We start from the raw sequence: 27,904 nt of genomic DNA, 5'->3' as shown, positions 1-27,904 counted from the left end.
CTTGGTCCCCCTGGCGTGAACGTGTACACAGGCTGCATATGAGCGTGAACTGATGAAGGTGAGTGTTCTTCCTCGGCGCCGTGCTCTAGTCTCAGGGGCAAACTGTGTTCCGTTGGCAGGATGGCACTTCGCTGCTCTGGGCCAAACGATGAAGGAGGTCCCCTTTGTGATGCTCGCATACCTGCCTCGCTTCCCCTTGGCTGGCTCCTGACTCTCCTCTCTTGCTCCAGCCCAGGTAGAGAATGTCTACACAGGGCAGCGTCCCAAGGTCTGAGTTGCAGAATCTCAGGGCTGAAATGTGTCTCAAAACTCACCTAGTCCAATCCTTTCCTTTTGAATAGATGAGGAAACTGAATCCAAGAGAAGTAGCGTGGCTTGACCCAGGGGAGTCTGTGGCAAAATCAGCCCTAGAACCAAGGTGTCTGGGAAGAAAGGGCCTGAGATAAAGGGTCAAAAGATGGACTGGGTCTGAGCCCTGCCTTGTAGGAAGCGCATGGCTTAGGGTAAGTCAGTTACATAGACTTGCTAATTTCCATAACTGTTCTGGACCAGATGAAATAATGGATGTGACAGAGGACTTTAGAAACTGTAAAGCATCCCACCAATGAAAGGTTTTACTATGCCCGGTCAGTGGTGTGCCAAGGTCAGCCATCAGGAAGGTGCATTGTCTGTAAAGAACTTAAAAACAGTTATAAAACCAACTAAAAGTGAGCTTCCTTTTTGTTATCACTGTGTTTGGCAATTCTAAATAATGTCAGTGATAAAATACTCTTTCCTGAAAAAGTCTTTCATAGGTCTGAATTCCAAGCAATTCTTATGGTTACTATTGAATTTTAATAACATATATGAATGCTTCAACTTACCACATTTTTGTTTCTTATACTTTAATAAACCTTGTCTTCTCCATGAAAGTTGGTCAAAGATCTCCCAGTTAGGGTTGACAGATTGATTAAAGAAAAACAGAGGGCACCACATAATTTTAATTTCAAATAACAATGATTAATTCTTTAGTATAGCTACGTCTCATGCTTACTTGGGACATACTTATACTAAAACAAATTTATTGTTTACCTGAAATTCAGATTTAACCAGGCATCCTGTATTTTGTCTGGCAACCCTACTAGTTATACGTGAGGATGCAGCTACCCGCTTAGGTTCAGAGAATGAATTCATAATGGTTTAGAATGATTTGAACTTACTTGGAGCACAGTTTGTAACTCCAACCCTGGTACCTATACACATACTTTATTTAAACAGTAGATTTTAAATAACAATAGCACAGGAGTGGTAAAAACAAAGAAACAGAACGTGAGTCCTTCAACTCTGTCATTCCACATGACCACTTGGAGTTTTTATAGGGTTTTAAAAATTTAAGAGTAAAATAGAGTGTGAACTGCGAGGTGTAATATTTTTGTTTGGTAAGTGCAAATTTTATTTCGCATGACATGTAAGATTGTTTTAAATTAATTGATTTATTTATCTAGGCAGTGCCGGGTCTCACTTGTGGCGAGACAACAAAGGGATCTTTGTTGCGGCATGCAGCCTCCTCAGTTGCGGCCTGCATGCGGGATCTAGTTCCCTTACCAGGGATCAAACCCAGGCCCCCTACATTGGGAGCACAGAGTCTTACCCACTGGACCGCCAGGGAAGTCCCAACACTTAAGATATTTTATTAAATGCTATGGGTTGAATTGTGTCCTCCCAAAAGATATATTAAAGTTTTAACCCCCAGTACCTTAGAATGTGACTTTAATTGGAAAGAGTATTGTTGCAGATGTAATTAGTTAAGATGAAGTCGTACTGGAGTGAAGGTGGGCCCTTAATCCAATATGACAGGGGTCCTTGGAAGAGGAGAGAGACACACATGGGGAGAGGAAAGCCATGTGAAGACACAGACACCCACAAGGACGCCATGTGACAATGCAGGTGATGCAGGTGACGATGAGAACGATGACATTGCATGGCAAGGAACATGGAGGCCTGGGGACCCGCCAGGAGCTGGGAGAGGCAAAGAAGGGCTCTCCCCTGTGGTCTCACAGGGAGCACGGCCCTGCCCACACCTTGACTTTGGACTTCCAGCCTCCAGAACTGTGAGAGAATACATTTCTGCTGTTTTAATCCACCTAGTTTCTAGTACTTTTTTATGGAGACCCTAGGAAGCTAGTACACAGAATCGGAATGACGTCTTTAAAGTTAAATGTGTTCCTCTCTTTAAAAATCGTCATTTTCTCTAATTTGTTGTTTTTGAACTTCAACATTATTATTTATCACATGTTCATTCCCTTAAAAAACCCATTAATATAGTTAATATGAATCTATTTTTTTCCTTTTTTTGTACTGTACTATTTCATCTTTTATTTATTTAAAAAATTTTTAATGGCATAAATAAGTATAAGGTTCGATAAGAGACAATTTTCATTGCCTATTTCTTTTCTGGTTTTAAAATTCTTTGTTTTGTATCATAATTATTACTAAACATAATTTTGCCACATAGAAGAGGGGTATAAAAAATGACCCCCTCGGGAGTGTTAGGTGAGCCACATACACAGCTGTGCCCGTTCAACCATCTGTTCATTGTGGGGCTTTGTCAAGTTTCTTAATCTACCTGAAGCACAGTTTCCTTATGTACAAAATGAAGCTACTAATACCCACCTCAAAAGTTGTTAGAATTAGATGAGATAATGCATGCAAAGGGCCCAGCACTGAGCAGGGCATAAAATGAGAATGTGAATAATATTGACAGCTCTCTTTACGGTGCTGCTATTTTAATAGCTGAAGGTGTGATTATCTAAGAGTAGCACATTTTTGAAGACCACATGCTCAAGGTGCAGAAAGATGTACCGCAGCTGGAAGAACAGGAAGAGGTGACCTGCCTATGAACACAGCGCTGGAGAGGAGGGTCACTACCTGGACCTGAAGAGGGAGCTCTCTGACCACACGATTCTCCTTCCCACACTTCACACAGGGCCTCCAAATGGAACAGCTCTGAGCAGTGGTTTGAAATGTTCCTACCCCCAAGAAGACTGGTCATTATGCTTGGGGGCGCCCTGAGACTGGGGAAGCCACTGGGAGAACAACATAAGCAGCATGAAGCCAGAATAATAATAACAGTAATAACATTATGATAATGAAGATGACAGCCAAAATGCTGGCGTTTATTTTGCTTTTACTGTATACTGTGCTGTATTAAATATATATTACTGAACTTAATCCTGCCAACAGCTCTGTGAACTCATTACTTCCACTTCACAGATGAGCGCCCCGAGCCTCAGAGGGGTAAGTGATCTGCCCAGGGACCCAGGGCTGGTCAGCGGCTGGACCATTGCCACTCTGAGTCATTGTCCTGAGTGGCCAGACGAAGAGGAAGCATCAGAGCCACCCAGGGCCTGGCTCTCTCTGCTCACCCTTGTGCCCTGGACCAGCGACTCCATTTACCATGTCCCACGTGTCCTGTGCCGTGCCTGAAAGGACCTCGAGGAAGCCCGGGATCCAGGGCTGACCGCCGTGGCCCCTTCCTTTATCCTCGTCCGGGGCCCTTCAGACCTCCTACTGTTTGAACCTCAGTCTTTTCCTCCACCTCATCAGCTGCTGGCCTAGCAAGCCCATGCAGGGAGAGACCAGGTGGGATCTGCTGTCTCCAAGGAGGTACCTGGAAGAGGCTCAGGGCAGGATTCAGGGGGTGGCACGTGTGCCAGGGGACCTGCTGCCTGGCCTCACTCTGCCAGCAGCTCCCAGAGGGGTGGCGCTCCGGCTTGTGTAGGTCCACCGGCCCCAGCGTGTCTCTTGACCTCTCTTGCTTCCTTGGCCATTTTGCCCAGCGAATCAGGAGAAGAGCACCACCAATTTCCTCCTGCTGTCCTGCACTAACCTCGTATCCTCCGGACCATTACCACCCTCCTTCCACAAGCCTGGCACCAGGCTCTGCATATCATATGCTCTCTCACTGATTTCCCCAGGAAGAACTCATGAGACAGGCACTGTATTATTCCCATTTTGCATATGAGGAATGATGATGTTCAGAAAGATTAACTACTTTTGCCTGAGTTACCCAGCTGGTAAATGTCAGAGCTGGGATTTGAACCCAAGTCTCCCTGACTTCAAAGCTCACATCCTTTATGTTACCCTACACTGATATTTAGACCTGTTCAAGCTGAGAGTAGCAGAGGAAGAAAAGGAGTACGATTACACATGGATTCAACCTTTAAAGTTATTTTCAGTGGTCTGCCCTTGCCTTTTCTTTCAAGGCTGGAGTTGCCCAGCCAGCAGCAATAGGACACATCCTAAGTTTTTTTTTTTTTCTTTACCATTTTTTAAATTGGAGTAGAGTTAGTGTACAATATTGTGTTAGTTTCAGGTGTACAGCAACGTGATTCAGTTATACATATATGTATATATCTATTCTTTTTCAGATTCTTTTCCATTTAGGTTTTTACAAGATATTGAATATAGTTCTCTGTGCTATACAGTAGGTCCTTGTTTATCTATTTTATATATAGTAGTGTGTATCTGTTAATCCTAAATTCCTAATTTATCTCTCCTCCTCTCCCTCCCCTCACCCCCGCGCTATCCCCTTTAGTAACCATAAGTTTGTTTTCTATGAGAGTAAGTCTGTTTCTGTTTTGTTAATAAGTTCATTTGTATCATTTTTTAAGATTCCAGATATAAGTGATATCATATGATATTTGTCTTTCTCTGTCTGACATAACTTCACTTAGTATGATCACCTCTAGGTCCACACATGTTGCTGCAAATGGCATTATTTCATTTTTTTATGGCTGAGTACTATTTCATTATCCACATCTTCTTTATCCATTCATTTAGGACACATCTTATTAAGTAACACCACAGAACCTGAGGGAGGTTCCAGATCCTTCTAAACAAATAAAGTGGCACAGTCTGAGAGGCTGGGGAAGCTCTTGAGAAAATAGGGACTTCACAGGAATTTCAGTCTCTGTGGAAACTCTAAATAACCATCGAAGGGCCTTAGATTTTCCTAATGCGCAATTTGAGAGCCAAAGATCCTTTGTTTTGAAAAATTCTAACATTTTCCCTCCCCAATCCACTCTATTCTCAATGGCATTCTCAGCCCAGTCTTTCGTAGTAATTCAGTTACTGTTGCTGTCCTTAGGAAATCTATGCTACTGAAACGGATAAACAGAACGAGTAACTGTAGTAGGTAAGCATGAGGAAGTAAACACCAGGTTTCAGCTCCTGCAGCGCCCAGGCCCAGATGCAGCGGAAAATAACCAGCTGTTCCAGCAGGCGACGCTGTAGGCCGCCGGAGGCTTCGGGACCAGGTGCGCGTCCTACAGTCAGGAACGAACTCGCTTTCCGGGTTCATTCAAGGACAGGGTGGCGTGCCCAGGATTTCATGCTGGGATCCAGCAGCACTGTCGTGTGATCCTTCTACAGACAAGACAGTAGCGGCCACGTGGGGACGGGTGCCCGCAGCCTTCCTAGGACTGCAGTCCTGGAGAGGGAAGGGCACGTCAGCCCAGGTGCCCTGAGGATAATCCCGTGAGGCCCCAGAGATGCTGTGTGGACAGAAACTGCGCTAACAAGCGAGCCGACTAAACCAAACAACTTCAGTGCAAACAAAGCCTCTGGTGATGCAGCGGTTCTTAATCAGAGGTTCGCTTCAGAATCACCCTGAGAGCAAAATAAGCATCCCTGGGTCCCGCTGTTGAGCTCTGGTGGGTCCGGGCGGGCTGGGCGACTGTGTTCTCAATCTCCACGGTGATTCCCGCGCGGGATCCCGGCACCTCCGCAAAGCTACCCGCCGTCGTGTCATCCGTGTCCCTCGGTTAGTGTGATACAACGGGAAGAACACGTCACAGCTGTTTCCTCATCTGTAAAATGGACCAAGTGGCCGAGATGGGCTAGTTCCTCAAACCGAGAGATCAGACCTGAGCTATGATCAGGGGTCAGAACTCTTGGTGTGCCCCGCCCCCACCCTTGAAGCAAAGCTCGGCACCATGCTGAGTGGAGAAACATCGCTGTTGAGATCGCTGCCTTCCTCAGTAACCGACTGTGATATAGTGATGTCAGCAAGGTGAGCTTGGTCCCTTCCCTGAGGCTGGGAAGTATTAGGAAACTGAGCCTCTTTCATTTTAAGTCTTAAAAACAGTGCTCATTCGGGTCACCCATTGTTTGATGATTTGGGACTCAGAGACTCCTCGAAGGAATAATTAAATCTGTTCACGGTAGGAGGAAAAGAGGAAAGGAGAGGACATTTATGATTTTGCTTACTCTTTTCAAGAGAAGAGAGGAGAAGAAAGACTTCCTGAGGACACAGGAACGGGGACACCTCCAGCTGACGGCCGCCAGCCCCGGGCTAAGCCCAGTCCCCTTGTGAAACCGTCCTTCCGCCTTTCCTCCGCTCCCCCTACCCAACACTGGCCTCCACACCCCTCACCTGGGAGTCAGAGCTCAGCATCCCGGGGGGCCTTCCGCCTCCGCGCCTCCCCCAAGCCTGGTCCCACCCATCCTGGCCGGTTATGTTGTAAAGGCGTCTCTCCCTTAGACTTGGAGCTCCCTGAGCGCACAGGCTCTGACTCATTCGAAGTAGAATGAATGAATTAATGACGCAGGATTAACAGACAGGGAGAGTTTTCCTTACCTGCAGGGAATGTGGCTGGTCATGTCAGGGCTATGCCTGAAATAAAGAGAATTTACAACACCCCACCTCCCAGTATCCCGTATAGTAGCCTAGCAGGTATTTAATTTTGCCAATAATTTATTTCTTTGGGTTAAACTTTGCCCGTGCCTGAGGGCCTCTTTGAGAATAGAAACATCCCCAGGAAGGATGGACTACCCCCTTGGAATAAGTGTGATTCCCAAATCTCAGGTGGGAGAAAGGGCTTAGGATGACTCCTTGAATCATGCCTGGGAGCCAGGGTTTGAAAGACAAGTGTCACCCGGGATTCTGCAGGGAACCAGCTCTGGGCAAAGGGGTGTCCTGCTAGGAAGGCCCAGCTCTGATCCTGTGGGGCGTCGGCGGGGAGGGAGGGCCTGCAGTGGGGTTGTGAATGAGTAGGATTCCAGGTGGAAAGAGAATCAGAACCTTCATTTCGTAGAACCAGCGGCTGAGGCCCAGGGAGAGGAAGGACTTTGCCCAGGGTCGGCATGGGGATTCAGAACCCCCAGGCAGGACGCTTACAGCAGTGGCATCTGCAGTGCCCTTGTGCTGCCCTGGTGCCACCAGGTGGCCACATTCCTGATGCCAGAGCTTTGCTGGGTATACCCGCAGGCTGCTCATTAGAATCCTCCAGGGCTCTTTTTTCAAAACCCAGGGACTGTATTTTTAACACAAATCTGCATTTTTAGCAAGTGCTCCCAGGTGATTCTGATGCACAGCAGGTGTGGGAACTATCGGCCCAAGTTATCAGGACTGTTTGTATAGATGACCATAGAGTTCTTTTAACTGCTTAAAAGGACCTTAGACATAGCATGGATCCTCTTTTTTTTTTCCTTTTAATTACAGAAAAGTTTTTTTTGTAAATTTTATTGGAGTATAGTTATTTACAATGTTGTGTTAGTTTCAGGTGTACAGCAAAGTGATTCAGTTATACATACACATATATTCTTTCTTTTTCAGATTCTTTTCCCATACAGGTTATTACAGAATATTGAGTAGAGTTCTCTGTGCTATACAGTAAGTCCTTGTTGTTTATCTATTTTATATATAGTAGTGTGCATATGTTAATTCCATAGTCCTAATTTATCCTCCCCCCCACCATGTTTCCCCTTTGGTAACCATAAGTGTGTTTTCAAAATCTGTAAGTCTGTTTCTGCTTTGTAAATAAGTTCATTTGTATAATTTTAAAAAAATTAGATTCCACATGTGAGTGATATCATATGGTATTTGTCTTCCTCTGTCTGACTTACTTCACTTAGTATGATCATCTCTAGGTCCATCCATGTTGCTGCAAATGGTAATATTTCATTCTTTTTTATGGCTGAGTAATATTCCATTGTATATATGCACCACATCTTCTTTATCCAGAAAAGTTATGCATTACTAAACACAGTCTACTTCCATGAAAAAACTATAGAGACCAAAGAAGGCAGACTAAAGAAGAAGTCAGAGAAAAAAATAAGCTTATGAATACTGTATCTTAGTGTCTCCTTGGCCCTTTTTTTTTTTTTTTTTTGCGGTATGCGGGCCTCTCACTATTGTGGCCTCTCCCGTTGCGGAGCACAGGCTCCAGACGCGCAGGCTCAGCGGCCATGGCTCACGGGCCCAGCCGCTCTGCGGCATGTGGGATCTTCCCGGACCGGGGCACGAACCTGTGTCCCCTGCATTGGCAGGTGGACTCCCAACCACTGCACCACCAGGGAAGCCCTCCTTGGCCCTTTCATTTCCCAAAGGAGAAAACCGGATTGAGAGAAGTTAATGATTTTTCTCAAAGTCACACAAGAAGCTTGTGACAGAGCTGGGCCTGGAAAGCCAGGCCCTCAGGCTCCACTCCCCCAACCCTGAGGGGCTGTTTGAGCTCAGAGAAAAGGCCTGTGGGAAGGAGACCACGAGGTCGCAGCGGTCACCTCTGGAGGCCGAGATCACCCACGCGGCCTTTCATTCTGTCTCGTTTGACCCTAGTCCAGTTATAAGCAATGCAGAAGGCTAGGTTACCTGAAATCCTCCACTTCAAACACTTCACTGGGCGGTATCGCCTGTTGCAAACAGCCCTGTCAACACAGAGCTGAGTGTGCAGAAAAGTAAAGGGATGCTTCAGCGCTGAAAACCAGGCGGCTTTGCCTGGTGCCTCCCTGCCCTGGGGGTGTCGGCCTCAGCCGGGAGGTGATGCTTCTGGCCCCGCAGCAAGCAGACGTCTGGGTGAGAACCCCACACAGGCAGGCCTGGGAGGGCTGAACCCACAGGAAGAGGAAAGGTATCCCTGAGAACTTGCAACCCATGATTTATTCAAGTAGAAATTGTAGTTTATTCAGGAAAATTAGAAGTTAATAACAAAGGTATAAGTTTTTAAAAAATCCTCTATGTTTGGAAATTTAGTAAACCATTACTAAATAAGCCTTGGTTTTAAGAGGAAATAAAGTAAACAAATACATGCTCATAATTAAAGGATAATGAAAACACGACATGTTAAAATGTGTGCAATAGCTAAAGAAGTACTTTTAGGTGAAATTATAACCTTAAATATGTTTAATAGGAAAGTTTAAAAGGTTAAAAATTACAAGCTAACTGTTCAACTCAAGAGTTTGGAAAAGGAGCACTGGAATAAATACAAAGAAACATCACGAAAGAAAACAAAAATAAGGACAGAAATCAATGAGCTGGAAGAGGAAAAATAACAGAGATGAACAAAAACAGCAGCGGGTTCGTGAAAAAGATTAATAAGAAAGGTATCTGGAGGTAAAAAGGGAGAAAATGCAAATATGCAAAATGTGTAATGAAAAGGGGGGACACTTGAAAAATTTTAAAGGTGATTGTAAATGAATATATACAAATGAATTTGAAAAACTACCTGAATCAGATAAATTCCTAGAAATGTAAATGTGTAAAAATTGGCACAAAGAGAAATTTTAAAATTAAACCAACCACTGAGTACACAAGGTTTTCAAATGGAATTAATGAACCGTCACTCTCAAGGCACAAGTGCCCATGTACACACGCACACGCACACACACACGCACACACAGGACAGATGGGGCTAATCAAGCCCCTCGGAGTCAGCGTCGAGACTGTGTCACAGCCCCTCTTGTTTCCGCCGTCCTGAGACATACGGTGGTGGGTGGCCTCTGAAGTGGCCCTTGTGACCTGTCTCCTGGGGTTGGTGCCCTTGAATGTGGGCTGGACCTAGGGACTCTCCTAATGAATCGAGTATGGCAAAGTGATCGGACGTCACTAGGTGTTTGGCCACAGGGAAGCTAAGGCCCATTCTGCTCCTGCTGTCCTCCTCTCCCTCTCAGCCCTGCTCTGGGGAAGCAGGGCGCCTCGCTGGGGGTTCCCCAAAGGAAAGGCCCAGAGCCAAGGACTGAGTCTCCTGCCAACAGTCAGTGAGGACCCGTGGCTTCTGAGCAGCCGTGCGATTGGGCTGGGAAGTGGATTTCTGAGTCCTGCCAAGAACCATGTGAGTGAGATGAAAAGCAGATTCTCCCTCGGGAGAGAGCTGACCCACACCACATCGACGGCTACTTTGTGAGAGACCCTGAGTGAGAAGCAAGTAGGCCCACAAAGCTGTGAAGTGACAAATGTGTGTTGTGTGAAGTCACTAAGTTCTAGGGTAGTTTGTCACATGACGAGAGATAACTCATACATACAGAGACAACACACCTGATTGATTTTACTGGTGAATTCTGCCAACGTTCGATGAGCACTTGTCTCCTGTCTTATAAAAGTTGATCCAAAAAATAGAGAATGAAACTACGCAGTTCATTTGTGATGTTAATATCATCATTTCATTATGATGATGACGACAACGATGATAAAATTTAAGGCAGACGTGCACAGACCTTCAGTGTGCAATCAGGTGGGTGATGACGAACACATACTCCTGTGTATCGATGCGCCAATTAAGACAGAATATTTCCATTACCCCAGGAAGTTCCCCTGTGCCCCTTTCCAACCAATCTCCCTTCTCATAGGCAGCCCTACCCTGATTTCTATCACCATAGGTTATTTTTGGCTGTTCTTTGGAGGAATCGCATAGATATGTACTCTTTTGTGCCTGGTTTATTTTCCTCAACACAATGTTTTTAAGATTAAGCCCCATATTCCCCTCTCCTATATTAATGCCAACTTCCTTCTATTTTCCAGACCCATCTCTGCTCACAAAGCCAAAGTACCAAATTAAAACGAGATCAAATATTCGGTCCAATTGAAAAACATTTAAGCTGGTCTTTTAACTACAGACTAATGACTAAGTTGGAGATGTACAAAGAATTAAAATTGTCTGGTAGCTTAAAGTCAGGTGTAGGGGCAGGAAATTATTAGAGCAGAAGGTTAGAATTTTCTATCTTTGTGTAGAGCACAACACTATGATGAAACAAGGCAGGTTGTGTGAATAAGACTGCTAGTCAAATTATACTGAATAATTTTGTCTTTGGCATATACTAAAAGTAGCTTATCTATAGAATTTTATCTGAGAATTAGTATGTGGATGTGTATACCTCCTTGTAGATTGTTTTTTCTTTTTTTATAACTAGAGTTTTATTTTTTTAATAGATCATTGAGGGAGGTGAGGGGACCACTGATCATTGTAGAAATGTAAGTAATTAAGAGTTAGTAATCTTGTGTTATCTTACAATAATCATGTTGGGGATGGAGGATTCTGGGCACTGAGGCCACAGCACCTCCCCTTCCATGCACATGATGGACGTCACTAGCCCACCACAGCACTACACAGACGTCACTAGCCCATCACAGCACTTCGCTTTCACAGAGCTGCCTAAGAACCCTTCCCAGACAAGTGCTCCAGGCAGCCACCATCCATCTATGGAGTTGGCACGGGGGTGGAAACCTACGGGACAACTATTCCCAAACCTATGAGAAACCTATGGGAACACACTGTGCACAGGAGTATGTTGAGATACAAGTGCTACTTCATTGAAATGTTACAGTGTAAGTGTGTCGAGGGAAAAGCAGGGACATTGGCGTCTAAGAGCCCTGCATGTGAATCCTGCCTCTGCACTTGATTTTCCAGGTGACTTTGGCCAACCACACCCCCTCTTCAAAGGAGAAATGATCACTGTTATCTCACTGAGTTCTTGTGAAAAATGGAAATAACTTTTTAAAGTGCTGAGCAAATAATAGGGGTTCATTAAATGGTGACTGTCACTCTCATCACAGTGGAAAGAGTATAGGTTTGGAATCAGGCACAGCTAAATTCAGATCCTGCCTCTGCTCTTTTGCTGTGACTTTAGATAAGTTACTCACTCACTCTTAGTCTGTTTCCTCACAGACAAGAAAAGGATAATAATAATGGCCTTTATGGGTTCTTTTGTAAGAATCAATGCTAATATGTGGAAATTGCCTGAAACTTGGCCAAAGCTTGACCAATAACAGCTTTTATTTTTATTTTAATGGTACTGTTTTTATTATTCTTCCCTCCTCCCTCCCCCCAAAATATGAAAAAGAATTGAGAGGATGTGCTAAACCATTGATGGGGTAAGTGTGCAGGCGGGGAGGGCAGAGAACTTAGAGAGCTTTCAATATCTCCAACTGGTGTTTCTGTATTGTTTGAATTTTCAAGATTTTGATTTATATCTGAAGTTAAAACCCAATATAATAGTAAAAGTTAGAAAAGTAAAATGCGTATTAACTATCTATAAAGAGTTTTTCAAATATTGACTCAACCATAATAAATAAGACTCCAAAAAAGAAAAGATTAAGCCATGTTGTTGCATGTATAAGTAGTTCATTGTTTTCTTTTTGCTTTTAATTCATAAGTTTTTTAAGGTTTTATTTATTTTATTTTATTTTATTTTAATTTATTTTTGGCTGCATTGGGTCTTCATTGCTGCATGCGGGCTTTCTCTTGTTGCAGCGAGCGGGGGCTACTCTTCATTGCGGTGCACAGGATTCTCAATGCAATGGCTTCTCTTGTTGTGGAGCATGGGCTCTAGGTGCATGGGCTTCAGTAGGCTCAGTATTTGCGGCACGCCAGCCCTAGAGTGAGTGGGCTTTAGTAGTTTTGGTTCGCGGGCTCTAGAGTGCAGGCTCCGTAGCTGTGGCGCATGGGCTAAGTTGCTCCACGGCACGTGGGATCTTCCCAGACCAGGGCTCGAACCCATGTCCCCTGCATTGGCAGGCAGATTCTTAACCACTGTGCCACCAAGGAAGCCCAGTTCATTGCTTTTTATTGCTATATTCCAAACAATTTGTTTATCCAATTTCCTCTTGATACACATTTGCATTGTTTTCATATTTTGGTTATGATGAATAAAGCTGCAATAAACATTCTTGTACAAGTCTTTTTGTAAATATGTGTTTTCATTTCTCCTGGATAAATTCCTAGGAGTTGAATTACTGGTTTATATGGCAGATGTCTATTTAACTTTATAAGGTATTGCCAAAACTATCAGTTTTCTAAAGTGGTGAAACCATTTTACTTCAGCCAGTAAAGTAGGAGAGAGTTGTTGTTCTACAACTTCACCAACATTTGATGTTGTCAGTCTTTTATATTTTAGCCACTATTGTGGGCATGAAGTAGTACCTCATTGTGGTTATACTCTGCATTTCCTTGGTGACTAATAATATTTAGCTTCTTTTCATGTGTTTATTTACCATACAGAGATCCTTCTTTGTGAAATTAATTTCAAGTCCTTTCCCCATGTTTTAATTTGGGTTGTTTTCCTTTTATTGTTGACTTAAAGCTCATCACATATTCTGGATAGCTGTATCCAAGTCTTTTCTATATGTATATCTTCCCTCAGTCTGTGATTTTCCTTTTCATTTTCTTAATGGAGAGATAAATTTTAAAATTTTTATAAGTTCAATTTATTTCATAAAGGTCAATACCTATTTATAAGTCTTTTTTGTAACAGTAACTTATGAATACAATAGAACTTCTTTACCTTGGTGAAGGTTTTATCCAAAACCTATAGGAAGAATTATACTTAATGGAAAAACTTTGAAAGAATTCCCTTTAAGATAAAGTCCACAATCCCCAGTATAGTTCTGGCCAATACTATAAGGGGAAAAGAGGAAGTATAAACTGTGAAAGAAAAAGAGATAAATTTTTACTAATTGAAGATCATATGATTATCTATTTACCCAATGAAAACCAACAGAATCAATATACAAATTAATAGAACCAATAAGAGAGTTCAGCAAAAGTGCCAAGAAAACATCAGTGCAACAAGAACTACATTCTTCACACCACTGATATAAAACTAGAAAAATATAATAAAAATGAAGTATCATTTACATAGTAACAAAGATGGATAAAGTGTCCAGGAACTAACCAATTTATTCATACAAGTTCCCAGTAGAAAACAGATGATACACTCAAATTTGATAATTGAGAACAGATTAATAAAACGATTATTTATCAAGGTGGGAACAGAGTGTAGGGAAACCCCCAGGTTTGGTAAAACATTTTAGAGCTTGTAATATCAGGAGGCCACCACTACTCCTAGGGCTACAGTTTTTGAAGTTCTAATTTTGCATTTCGTTGCTGATATAGTTCAAGGTGGCTTATTTCCTTGTGTGTTTTGTGATTTTTTATTGTGAGTTCATGTCCCTTGGAAATTTATTTGTGAAAATTCAAAAAGACCAGGATTTGAAAATGCTTTCCTTGTTTTTGACAGACACCTGTCATCCTGAGACTTCCTTAGACTAAATTTTGACTTTTCTCCTCCATGAGTAATGTGGCTTCGGGCCCCAGATCCACAGTGGTCTGCTGTGGTTAGGGATTCTGAGTGGAGAATTGTTTTCTGTTTCTTGTTTTCTCTTTTCCTTCAGAGCCCAGACTTACCCAGGCAAATATTCTTACCCTCTCACTCTGCACGACAGATTGTTGTAATTCCCGTTATTGTGTACTTTGTTTTCTAGTTTACCAGCTGAGGGTGTGGCTGTCAAGGGGTGAATGTTCCCATGTTTGGCTTCCACCCACCTGCGTGGCGGGACCTCCTCTTCCTCATTGCCCTTTCTTGACTCCCCTCCCTGCTCAGCTTCCTGAGCTCCTTTGACAGTTTGATCTTTAGCAAAGGCTCTTGCTCAAACCTGCCTCATTCTGGCAGATAGTTTCCTTCTAGCCTTATCTACGTCCCAAACGTATTGATTGATTAATTAATCCAATGAATATCTGTTAAGAACCATTCTGGGGATATAATAGTGAACAATACAGACAAAAATTCATAAATTTATGGATCTTATATTCCAGTGAGGGCAGATAGACAATAAATACATAAAAATATATAAGTAAAATAATTTCAGATACTGATGAATGCTAACTATTTCTAAAACTAGGTAATGGTATAAAGAGTGACTGGACAGGGATGGGATGACCTTAGTTAGAATATTCAGGAGAGTTCTCTCCAGGAAGATGATACTTGCTTTGCTTTGAGAAAATGATGAGAAAGAGACAGATGTGAGACAACCTGGAAGGTAAAGCTCTCTAGAAAGAAGAGAGAACAGGCAGGAAAGCACTGGTGTGTGAGGAATGCAGAGGAGACAGGTGTGGGAACCTAGTGGTGAGAGTGAGGAAAGGCCGGGAGATCAGGGGATGCTTGTGAGCAGGGTAAGGAGTTTGGGATTTTCCAGTGCTTAGAAGTAAATAGTTTCAAGAAGGGGTGTGGCATGATCTGGTTTCTGTTTAATAAACATATCTCTTGCTGCTGTGTCTCGGAGCGTATTTGGATTGTGGTGAAAAATGGAAGATCCATCCAGAAGCTCAAAGACAGCTTCTAAGTGGCTTTACAAGCATGTCTGCTGACTGAGGAGAGCTGTGGAACGGGAACAGAAAAGGGGAGAGCTTCTGCTAGGTGTTGGCAGTTGTGCTTGCCCAGACCCCTTGGAAGACTGAAGGAAGACTCTTCTGACCGCCTTGAAGATGTATAGGAGTATGGAAGGTCATTAGGGCTGTCACCAGTATTCTGCATCTCCTCCTTCCTGACACCTCTCATGATAGGTGTGGCCATGTGACTCTGTCCAGTTAGTGGAAGTATGTGATTTTCCACAGCCATTCCTCCAACATAGTGACTGGAGGCATTCCAGACAGTGGAAGCTCTGTCACCCTGAGTCCCTGACTGAAGATGAGTATATAGCATGAGCAAGAAACAAAATTGTGTCTTTAAGCCACTACGATTCTAGGGTTTTCTGTTGTCAGAGCATAACCTAGCTTATCCTGACTAAATAGGGAACGACAGTGATAGGAGACTTTGTTGTAGTTCGGACTAAGGCTCAGTTTTAGTTCAACAAACCCTTCTAAAGAGACAAGTCTGGGGAATTCCCTGGTGATCCAATGGTTAGGACTTTGCACTTTCGATGCCAGGGCCTGGGCTCCATCCCTGGTAGGGGAACTAAGATCCCACAAGCTGCGCAGCCAAGGAAAATAAAAATAAAGAGGCTACTGTGCGCAAGACACAAAAATATGAGTCTAGACTCTCCTCACGGTGCTTGCAGTCTACAACTGGAGAAAGACACAAAAGCACAGTAATTGTGTTAAGTGGAAAGATTTATAACATAGCCTTGTCCCTCTCATCTTAAAAAACAGACACCTATTTATAACTCTATGTCACCCAATAGTGGTGTGGTCTACACCGCCAGATTTCTTGAGTTATTACCTTCTGTTCCCCAGCTCTGTCTTCCTCTGACTATGCTCTGACCTCTGAACCTGCTCTTCCCAAAGTCATCAATAACAGGCATTGCTAAGTCCGATGGCATTATTTTTTCAGGTTTTATCTCATCTGAGCTCCCAGCAGTGTTTAACTCTCTTGAGCACCCCTTCCTTCTTGAAATACCTTCATCTATACCACAACCCTCTCCTGCTTTATGTCCTGTCTGCCTGGCTATTCCTTCTCAGGATCCCCTGACTGTTTTTTGTTTTTGTTTTTACATCTTTATTGGAGTATAATTGCTTTACAATGGTGTGTTAGTTTCTGCTTTATAACAAAGTGAATCAGTTATACATATACATATATTCCCATATCTCTTCCCTCTTGCATCTCCCTCCCTCCCACCCTCCCTATCCCACCCCTCCAGGCGGTCACAAAGCACCGAGCTGATATCCCTGTGCTATGCGGCTGCTTCCCACTAGCTATCTATTTTACGTTTGTTAGTGTATATATGTCCATGCCTCTCTCTCGCCCTGTCACAGCTCATCCTTCCCCCTCCCCATATCCTCGAGTCCATTCTCCAGTACTGTGTCTTTATTCCTGTCTTACCCCTAGGTCCCTCCTGACATTTTTTTCCTTAAATTTCATATATATGTGTTAGCATACGGTATTTGTCTTTCTCTTTCTGACTTACTTCACTCTGTATGACAGACTCTAGGTCTATCCACCTCATTACAAATAGCTCAATTTCGTTTCTTTTTATGGCTAAGTAATATTCCATTGTGTATATGTGCCACATCTTCTTTATCCATTCATCCGATGATGGACACTTAAGTTGTTTCCATCTCCTGGCTATTGTAAATAGAGCTGCAATGAACATTTTGGTACATGACTCTTTTTGGTTTTTGGTTTATGGTTTTCTCAGGGTATATGTCCAGTAGTGGGATTGCTGGGTCATATGGTAGTTTTATTTGTAGTTTTTTAAGGAACCTCCATACTGTTCTCCATCGTGGCTGTACCAATTCACATTCCCGCCAGCAGTGCAAGAGTGTTCCCTTTTCTCCACACCCTCTCCAGGATATATTGTTTCTAGATTTTTTGATGATAGCCATTCTGACCGGTGTGAGATGATATCTCATTGTAGTTTTGATTTGCATTTCTCTAATGATTAATGATGTTGAGCATTCTTTCATGTGTTTGTTGGCAGTCTGTATATCTTCTTTGGAGAAATGTGTATTTAGGTCTTCTGCCCACTTTTGGATTGGGTTGTTTGTTTTTTTGTTATTGAGCTGCATGGGCTGCTTGTAAATTTTGGAGATTAATCCTTTGTCAGTTGCTTCATTTGCAAATATTTTCTCCCATTCTGAGGGTTGTCTTTTGGTTTTGTTTATGGTTTCCTTCACTGTGCAAAAGCTTTGAAGCTTCATTAGGTCGCATTTGTTTATTTTTATTTCCATTTCTCTAGGAGGTGGGTCAAAAAGGATCTTGCTGTGATTTATGTCATAGGGTGTTCTGCCTATGTTTTCCTCTAAGAGTTTGATAGTTTCTGGCCTTACATTTAGGTCTTTAATCCATTTTGAGCTTATTTTTGTGTATGGTGTTAGGGAGTGATCTAATCTCATACTTTTACATGTAGCTGTCCAGTTTTCCCAGCACCACTTATTGAAGAGGCTGTCCTTTCTCCACTGTACATTACTGCCTCCTTTATCAAAGATAAGGTGACCATATGTGTGTGGGATTATCTCTGGGCTTTCCATCCTGTTAAATTGATCTATCTTTTTGGTTTTGTGCCAGTACCATACTGTCTTGATTACTGTAGCTTTGTAGTATAGTCTGAAGTCAGGAAGCCTGATTCCTCCAGCTCTGTTTTTCGTTCTCAAGATTGCTTTGGCTATTCGGGGTCTTTTGTGTTTCCATACACATTGTGAAATTTTTTGTTCTACTTCTGTGGAAAATGCCAGTGGTAGTTTGATAGGGATTGCATTGAATCTGTAGAGTGCTTTGGGTAGTAGAGTCATTTTCACAATGTTGATTCTTCCAATCCAAGAACACGGTATATCTCTCCATCTATTTGTATCATCTTTAATTTCTTTCATCAGTGTCTTATAATTTTCTGCATACAGGTCTTTTGTCACCTTAGGTAGTTTTATTCCTAGATATTTTATTCTTTTTGTTGCAATGTTAAATGGGAGTGTTTTCTTGATTTCACTTTCAGATTTTTCATCATTAGTGTATAGGAATGCCAGAGATTTCTGTGCATTAATTTTGCTTCCAGCTACTTTACCAAATTCATTGATTAGCTCTAGTAGTTTTCTGGTAGCATCTTTAGGATTCTCTATGTATAGTATCATGTCACCTGCAAACAGTGACAGCTTTACTTCTTCTTTTCTGATTTGGCTTCCTTTTATTTCCTTTTCTTCTCTGATTGCTGTGGCTAAAACTTCCAAAACTATGTTGAATAAGAGTGGTGAGAGTGGGCAACCTTGTCTTTTTCCTGATCTTAGTGGAAATGTTTTCAGTTTTTCGCCATTGAGGACAATGTTGGCTGTGGGTTTGTCATATATGGCCTTTATTATGTTGAGGAAAACATCCCTCTATGCCTACTTTCTGCAGGGATTTTATCATAAATGGGTGTTGAATTTTGTTGAAAGCTTTCTCTGCATCTATTGAGATGACCATATGTTTTTTCTCCTTCAATTTGTTAATATGGTGTATCACATTGATTGATTTGCGTATATTGAAGAATCCTTGCATCCCTGGGATAAATCCGACTTGATCATGGTGTATGATCCTTTGAATGTACTGTTGGATTCTGTTTGCTAGTATTTTGTTGAGGATTTTTGCATCTATGTTCATCAGTGATATTGGCCTGTAGTTTTCTTTCTTTGTGACATCCTTGTCTGGTTTTGGTATCAGGGTGATGGTGGCCTCGTAGAATGAGTTTGGGAGTGTTCCTCCCTCTGCTATATTTTGGAAGAGTTTGAGAAGGATACGTGTTAGCTCTTCTCTAAGTGTTTGATAGAATTCGCCTGTGAAGCCATCTGGTCCTGGGCTTTTGTTTTTTGGAAGATTTTTTTTTTTTTTTTTTGTGGTAGGCCGGCCTCTCACTGCTGTGGCCTCTCCCGTTGCAGAGCACAGGCTCCGGACGCACAGGCTCAGCGGCCATGGCTCACGGGCCAAGCTGCTTCATGGCATGTGGGATCTTCCCGGACCGGGGCACGAACCCGTGTCCCCTGCATCGGCAGGCGGACTCTCAACCACTGCATCACCAGGGAAGCCCTCTTGGAAGATTTTTAATCACAGTTTCAATTTCAGTGCTTGTGATTGGCCTGTTCATATTTTCTATTTCTTCCTCATTCAGTCTTGGCAGGTTGTGCATTTCTAAGAATTTGTCCATTTCTCCAGGTTGTCCATTTTATTGGCATAGAGTTGCTTGTAGTAATCTCTCATGATCTTTTTTATTTCTGCAGTGTCAGTTGTTACTTCTCCTTTTTCATTTCTAATTCTATTGATTTGAGTCTTCTCCCTTCTTTCTTGATGAGTCTGGCTAATGGTTTATCAATTTTGTTTATCTTCTCAAAGAACCAGCTTTTAGTTTTATTGATCTTTGCTATCATTTCCTTCATTTCTTTTTCATTTATTTCTGATCTGATCTTTATGATTTCTTTCCTTCTGCTAACTTTGGGTGTTTTTGTTCAACTTTCTCTAATTGCTTTAGGTGCAAGGTTAGGTTGTTTATTCGAGATGTTTCCTGTTTCTTAAGGTAGGATTGTATTGCTATAAACTTCCCTCTTAGAACTGCTTTTGCTGCATCCCATAGGTTTTGGGTCATCGTGTCTCCATTGTCATTTGTTTGTAGGTATTTTTTGATTTCTTCAGTGATCACTTCGTTATTAAGTAGTGTATTGTTTAGCCTCCACGTGTTTGTATTTTTTACAGATCTTTTCCTGTAATTGATATCTAGTCTCATAGCGCTGTTGTCGGAAAAGATACTTGATACAATTTCAATTTTCTTAAATTTACCAAGGCTTGACTTGTGACCCAAGATATGATGTATCTTGGAGAATGTTCCATGAGCACTTGAGAAAAATGTGTTTTCTGTTGTTTTTGGATGGAATGTCCTATAAATATCAATTAAGTCCATCTTGTTTAATGTATCATTTAAAGCTTGTGTTTCCTTATTTATTTTCATTTCGGATGATCTGTCCATTGGTGAAAATGCGGCATTAAAGTCCCCAACTATGAATGTGTTACTGTCAATTTCCCCTTTTATGGCTGTTAGTATTTGCCTTATGTATTGAGGTGCTCCTATTTTGGGTGCATAAATATTTATAATTGTTATATCTTCTTCTTGGAAGGATCCCTTGATCATTATGTAGTGTCCTTCTTTGTCTCTTCTAATAGTCTTTATTTTAAAGTCTATTTTGTCTGATATGAGAATTGCTACTCCAGCTTTCTTTTGGTTTGCATTTGCATGGAATATCTTATTCCATCTCCTTACTTTCAGTCTGTATGTGTCCCTAGGTCTGAAGTGGGTCTTTTGTAGACAGCATATATATGGGTCTTGTTTTTGTATCCATTCAGCCAATCTGTGTCTTTTGGTGGGAACATTTAGTCCATTTACATTTAAAGTAATTTTCAGTATGTATGTCCCTATTCCCATTTTCTTAATTGTTTTGGGTTCATTATTGTAGGTCTTTTCCTTCTCTTGTGTTTCTTGCCTGGAGACGTTCCTTTAGCATTTGTTGTAAAGCTGGTTTGGTGGTGCTGATCTCTCTCAGCTTTTGCTTGTCTGTAAAGGTTTTAATTTCTCCATCAAATCTGAATGAGATCCTTGCTGGGTAGTGTAATCTTGGTTGTAGGTTTTTCTCCTTCATCACTTTAAATATGTTCTGCCAGTCCCTTCTGGCTTGCAGAGTTTCTGCTGAAAGATCACCTGTTAACCTTATGGGGATTCCCTTGTGTGTTATTTTTTGTTTTTCCCTTGCTGCTTTTAATATGTTTTCTTTGTATTTAATTTTTGACAGGTTGATTAATATGTGTCTTGGTGTATTTCTCCTTGGACTTATCCTGTATGGGACTCTGTGCTTCTTGGACTTGATTAACTATTTCCTTTCCCATATTAGGGAAGTTTTCAACTATAATCTCTTCAAATATTTTCTCAGTCCCTTTCTTTTTCTCTTCTTCTTCTGGAACCCCTATAATTCGAATGTTGGTGCGTTTAATGTTGTCCCAGAAGTCTCTGAGACTGTCCTCAGTTCTTTTCATTCTTTTTTCTTTATTCTGCTCTGCAGTAGTTATTTACACTATTCTATCTTCCAGGTCACTTATCTGTTCTTCTGCCTATGTTATTCTGCTATTGATCCCATCTAGAGTATTTTTAATTTCATTTATTGTGTTGTTCATCGTTGCTTGTTTCATCTTTAGTTCTTCTAGGTCCTTGTTAACTGTTTCTTGCATTTTGTCTATTCTATTTCCAAGATTTTGGATCATCTTTACTATCATTATTCTGAATTGTTTTTCAGGTAGACTGCCTATTTCCTCTTCATTTGTTAGGTCTGGTGTGTTTTTATCTTGCTCCTTCATCTGCCGTGTGTTTTTCTGTCTTCTCATTTTGCTTATCTTCCTGTGTTTGGGGTCTCCTTTTTGCAGGCTGCAGGTTTGTAGTTCTCATTGTTTTTGGTGTCTGTCCCCAGTGGCTAAAGTTGGTTCAGTGGGTTGTGTAGGCTTCCTGGTGGAGGGGACTAGTGCCTGTGTTCTGGTGGATGAGGCTGGATCTTGTCTTTGTGGTGGGCAGGTCCACATCTGGTGGTGTGTTTTGGGGTGTCTGTTGAGTTATTATGATTTTAGGCATCCTCTCTGCTAATGGGTGGGGTTGTGTTCCTGTCTTGCTAGTTGTTTGGCATAGGGTGTCCAGCACTGTAGCTTGCTGATTGTTGAGTGAAGCTGGGTGCTGGTGTTGAGATGGAGATCTCTGGGAGATTTTCGCCGTTTGATATTATGTGCAGCTGGGAGGTCTCTTGTGGACCAGTGTCCTGAAGTTGGCTCTCCCACCTCAAAGGCACAGCACTGACTCCTGGCTGTAGCACCAAGAGCCTTTCATCCACATGGCTCAGAATAAAAGGGAGAAAAAGTAGAAAGAAAGAATTAGTAGAAGTAGAAAGAAAGAAAGAAAGAAAGAAAGAAAGAAAGAAAGAAAGAAAAAAGAAGGAAAGAAAGAAGGAAGGGAGGGAGGAAAGAAGGAAGGAGGAAAGCAAGGAAGAAAAGAAAGAAGATAAAGTAAAATAAAATAAAGTTATTAAAATAAAAAATAATTATGAAGAAAAAAATTTTAAAAAAGAAATGGACAGATAGAACCCTAGGACAAATGGTGGAAGCAAAGCTATAAAGACAAAATCTCACATGGAAGCATACATATACTCACTCACAAAAAGAGGAAAAGGGAAAAAAATAATAAATCTTGGTCTCAAAGTCCACCTCCTCAATTTGGGATGATTCGTTGTCTAAAGGAGGGAAGGAAGGAAAGAAAGAAAGAAAGAAAGAAGATAAAGTAAAATAAAATAAAGTAAGATAAAACGAAATATAGTTATTAAAATAAAAAATAATTATTAAGAAAAAAATTAAAACAAAACAACAACAACAAAAAAAAAACAAAAACAGACAGATAGATCCCTAGGACAAATGGTGGAAGCAAAGCTATACAGATAAAATCTCACACAGAAGCATACACATACACACTCACAAAAAGAGGAAAAAATCAAAAATCTTGCTCTCAAAGTCCACCTCCTCAATTTGGGATGATTCGTTGTCTCTTCATGTATTCCACAGATGCAGGGTACATCAAGTTGACTGTGGAGCTTTAATCCGCTGCTTCTGAGGCTGCTAGGAGAGATTTCCCTTTCTCTTCTTTGCTCTCACAGCTCACAGGGCTCAGCTTTGGATTTGGCCCCGCCTCTGCATGTAGGTCGCTGGAGGGCGTCTGTTCTTCGCTCAGAGAGGACGGGGTTAAAGGAGCAGCTGCTTCCGGGACTCTGCCTCACTCAGGCCAGGGGGAGGGTGGGGTACAGAGTGCCGGGCGGGCCTGCGGCGTCAGAGGCCGGCGAGATGTTGCATCAGCCTGAGGCGTGCCGTGCGTTCTCCCGGGGAAGTTGTCCGTGGATCCCGGGACCCTGGCAGTGGCGGGCTGCACAGGCTCCCCGGAAGGGGGGTGTGGAGAGTGACTTGTGCTCGCACACAGGCTTCTTGCTGGCGGCAGCAGCAGCCTTAGCGTTTCATGCACTTCTCTGGGGTCCGTGCTTTTAGCCGTGGCTCGCGCCCGTCTCTGGAGCTCCTTTAAGCAGCGCTGTTAACCTCCTCTCCTTGCACACCAGGAAACAAAGAGGGAAGAAAAAGTCTCTTGCCTCTTTGGCAGGTCCAGACTTTTCCCCCGGACTCCCTTCCGGCTAGCCGTGGTGCACTAATCCCCTGCAGGCTGTGTTCACGCCACCAACCCCAGTCCTCTCCCTGCGCTCCAACCGAAGCCCGAGCCTCAGCTCCCAGCCCCGCCCCCCCACCCCGGTGAGTGAGAAGACAAGCCTCTCGGGCTGGTGAGTGCCAGTCGGCACCGATCCTCTGTGCGGGAATCTCCCCGCTTTGCCCTCCACACCCCTGTTGCTGTGCTCTCCTCAGCAGTTCCGAAGCTTCCCCCTCCGCCACGGCAGTCTCCGCCCGCATAGGGGCTTCCTAGTTTGTGGAAACCTTTCCTCCTTCACAGCTCCCTCCCAATGGTGCAGGTCCCGTCCCTATTCTTTTGTCTCTGTTCTTTTTTCTTTTGCCCTACCCAGGTACGTGGGGGGTTTCTTGCCTTTTGGGAGGTCTGAGGTCTTCTGCCAGCCTTCAGTAGGTGTTCTGTAGGAGTTGTTCCACGTGTAGATGTATTTCTGGTGTATCTGTGGGGAGGAAGGTGATCTCCGCGTCTTACTCTTCCGCCATCTTCCCCTTGTCCGCTATGGTTTCTATTTCTTCATTGAACTTATTGTTTTGTTCATGCACTGTCTTCCTAATTTTGTTTAGTTGTCTGTGTTTTCTTGTAGTTCACTAAACTTCCTTAAGAGGACTGTTCTGAATTCTTTGTCCAACAGCTCATAGATCTCCATTTCTTTAGGATCAGTTATTAGCACTTTATTAGCTTCCTTTGGTGGTGTCATATTTTAATGCTCCTTGATTCCTTACATTGGTATCTGCACATTTGAATAATTGTTCTTCTCTTCCAGACATTGAGGGTTCTCTTTGCAGAGACAGTTCTTTACCAGTCAGCTCAATTTGGGTTTCTGGACATGTCTTCTGGTAATGTCCTTGAGCAGGCGGGGCCTGCTATTATGGTCTATTTTGGGGCAAGGCAAATATTCAAGCTCTGAGATTGGGGGTAGGGGTGGGTGTCACTGGCTGAGAATGACTGGATAGGATGGCTGGCTTGGTTCTCTGCCCAAGTGAGGCTATAGGATGGTCTCTGTGGTTGCCTAGATTCTCTGGTCAGGCTCACTAGACGATTGGGAGTGGGTATCATACTCAGCAGTAGGTGACTTTTTTCCTGGGATGCAATAATAATTCAACGTACCAAATCAATAATTGTGATACACCACATTAAGAGTGAAAGATAAAAATCATATTATCCTTTCAATAAATGCAGAAAAAACATTTGACAAAATTCAACTTCCTTTCATGTTTCAACTTCCTTTCAAATTTCAACTTCCTTTCTCCATAAATTGGGTATAGAAGAAACATAATCCAGCTAATATTATACTCAATAGTGAAAGGTTGAAAGTTTTCCCTCTAACATCAGGAACAAGGCAAGGGTATCTACTCTCACCACTTCTATTCAACATAGTATTGAAAGTCCTAGCCACAGCATTTAAAAAAAGAAAAAGAAATAAACAGCATCCAAATCAGAAAGAAAGAAGTAAAATTGTCTCTATTTGCAAATGACATGATTCTATGTACAGAAAATCCCAAATACTTCACTGAAAAACTGTTAGAACTAGTAAATGAATTCAGTAACATTGCACAATACAAAATCAACATGCAAAAATCAATCAAGTTTCTGTACACTAACAATGAACTCTCTGAAAGAGAAATTAAGAAAGCAATCCCACTTACAATAACATCAAAACCAGTAGAATACTTAGGAACAAATCTACCCACGGAGGTGAAAGATCTGTATACTGAAAACTATACAGTATTGATGAGGATTCTTGTTCAGGATGGTGATGATCGTGAACTCACCTCCTCCCGTGGGCACACCGAATCTACAGCTATGTATGGAAAACTTCCTTTGAATAAAGCCCTAAAAACTGGCAGAGCAAACCTTCACACTGGGCAAACAAGAGGGAAACCACACTGAGTGGTAGGAGAGGCAGAGACACTCTCGCCATAAAGCCCACCCCACACAGTGCCCCACAATCGGGAGGGAACTCAAAACCCAGAGCTCCTCCCTGAGGAGGGAAGGATTCCTACCCCACCTCAAGAACCCCAACTTTTAAGACTGGTGCCTGAGAGAAGAGCTCCCAAAACATTCAGCTTTGAAGTTCAATGGGGCTTGTGTCCAGGAGACCCACGGCGCTGTGGTGAACTGAGGGCTCACACACAGACTCACACACCCTGGGGCCCAACACAAAAGCAGCTCTTTGAAAAGCACCAGGACTTCATGTGAAAGAGACACATTTCCTAAATTTAAAGCATGGGTCTGTGGGGCGGGGACTGAGGGGATACTCTCCAGGGCAGGGGCTGGTGGGCACCATCTTCCTGTTCTCCCTCTGCCTTGCTACAACCAGCAGGTGCCATCTTTTTTTCCTTTTTTTTCTTTATAGTTCCCTTTTTTCTCTTTTTCTCTTCCTTTTTGTTTTTTCCCTTTTATCAGTCAGTGCAATGTTTTCACTCTCCCTCTGACATGCTCCAGAGTGCCAGTATCTGTCAGAAGGGAGCGTCAACACACATCTGGCGCCCTGGGTTTTATGACTACCATGTCTTGTTCTGGAGGCCGGGGGGTGGGTTGTGTTCCTGGGTACCACAGGACTGCAACAATTGGAGTGACAGTTCTTGGCAGGCTACCACCTCCAGAGCACTGCACCGAGGACTGACACACCCCCAGCCTTTCTGTGGAAGAGGTCTACTTGCTAGTCCTGCTTGGAGGCAGGCTTCAGGTTTGCACACATGTAGAAGATACAGAGGTGCTCTCAGGGAACATAGGCCAAGAGTGTCAACTTTGTGCTCTCCCTCTGCCTCACTATAGCTCACCAGTATCTCCCAGAAAGGAGCTTGTAAGCCCATCTGGAACCCCAGTTTTTGTGACTGCTGCCCAGGGAACACCTCAAGAGCACCCAGCTCTGGGGGCCACTAGGGCTTATGGTCCCATAGGACTGTATATATATATATATATTTTTAAGTTGCTACCTGAAGGTCTGGCTTTCAATCAGCCTGAATCTAGGTGCTGACTAAGATCCTCCCCTTTGGGGAGTGATGTTGAAATCATGACAGAGTGAGATGCTTCCTTTGTTTCCCACAATTCAACACATGTGTCTCTGCCCAACACACCAGGATGCAGGAGAATTCCACACATCTGTACATCTAAAGGTGAGTGGATTGTAACATATAGAGGAGGTGGAATGAGGGGAACAGTGGAGCACTGCCTGGAATCCTGCCCCCCACTGCCAGAAGTGGCAGCTGAGCCCACAACCCCAGGTAGCAGCAGGGGAGGTGGCATACTGGCCTACCAGCTGCCATGGCGCTCATGGCCACACATAACTGGGCAGCAGCAGCAGCAGGACCTGTGGCCCCATCCCTCCAGCCACGGGGGCACCAAGACTCTGGCCCCCAACCCCCACTTGCAGCCGCAGCACCCAGGAACCCAACTCAGGCAGCTCAGGTAAGAGAAGCCAAAAATTTGTGCTATAGCGCCACCTACTGGAAACAAAAGCAAGCCTTTTGCTTCTAACCTGTTGTCTCATTAGAATCAAAGGAAAACAAAAACTTTACCTAAAGAAGAAAAGCAGAGGAACAATTCATCAAGCACCATGAAGGACCAGAGTAATACTGTATTACAAAAAGAAAATGACAATTTTCCAGAAACTAAACTTAAAGTCACGGGATATTGCAATGTATCTGATAGAGAATTAAAAATAGTCATCATGAAGATACTCAATGAGCTACAAGGAAACTCAGAAAGTCAGTTCAATAACCTCAGGAATAAAACTAATTAATAGAAGAAAAACTTTACAAAAGAGATTGAAACGCTAAAAAAGAACCAAACAGAAATACTGGAAATGAACTACTCAATAAACAAGATAAAAAATGCATTAGAAAGCCTTGAAAATACAGCAGACCATATGGAAGAGAGAATTAGCAAGCTTGAAGATAGAAAGCTAGAAATAATACAGATAGAAGAGGAAAGAGAATTAAGATCTAAAAAATTTCGGAAATTCCACTACAATTATCTGACACTTTTAGGAAGTGCAACATTATAATAATGGGTATTCCAGAATGAGAAGAGAGGGAGAAGGGAACAGAGAATTTACATACAGAAATTACAGCTGAGAACTTCCCAAATCTGAGGAAGGAACTGATATACAAGCCCATAAAGCTAAGAGAAAAACCAGTTATCTCAATGTAAACAGACCTGTTTCAAGACACA

The sequence above is a fragment of the Lagenorhynchus albirostris genome, chromosome 21, assembly GCF_949774975.1.
Source record: "Lagenorhynchus albirostris chromosome 21, mLagAlb1.1, whole genome shotgun sequence".
Lineage (NCBI taxonomy): Eukaryota > Metazoa > Chordata > Mammalia > Artiodactyla > Delphinidae > Lagenorhynchus > Lagenorhynchus albirostris.
The sequence above is the reverse complement of the archived record's forward strand: the minus strand, read 5'-3'. Positions refer to the sequence as shown.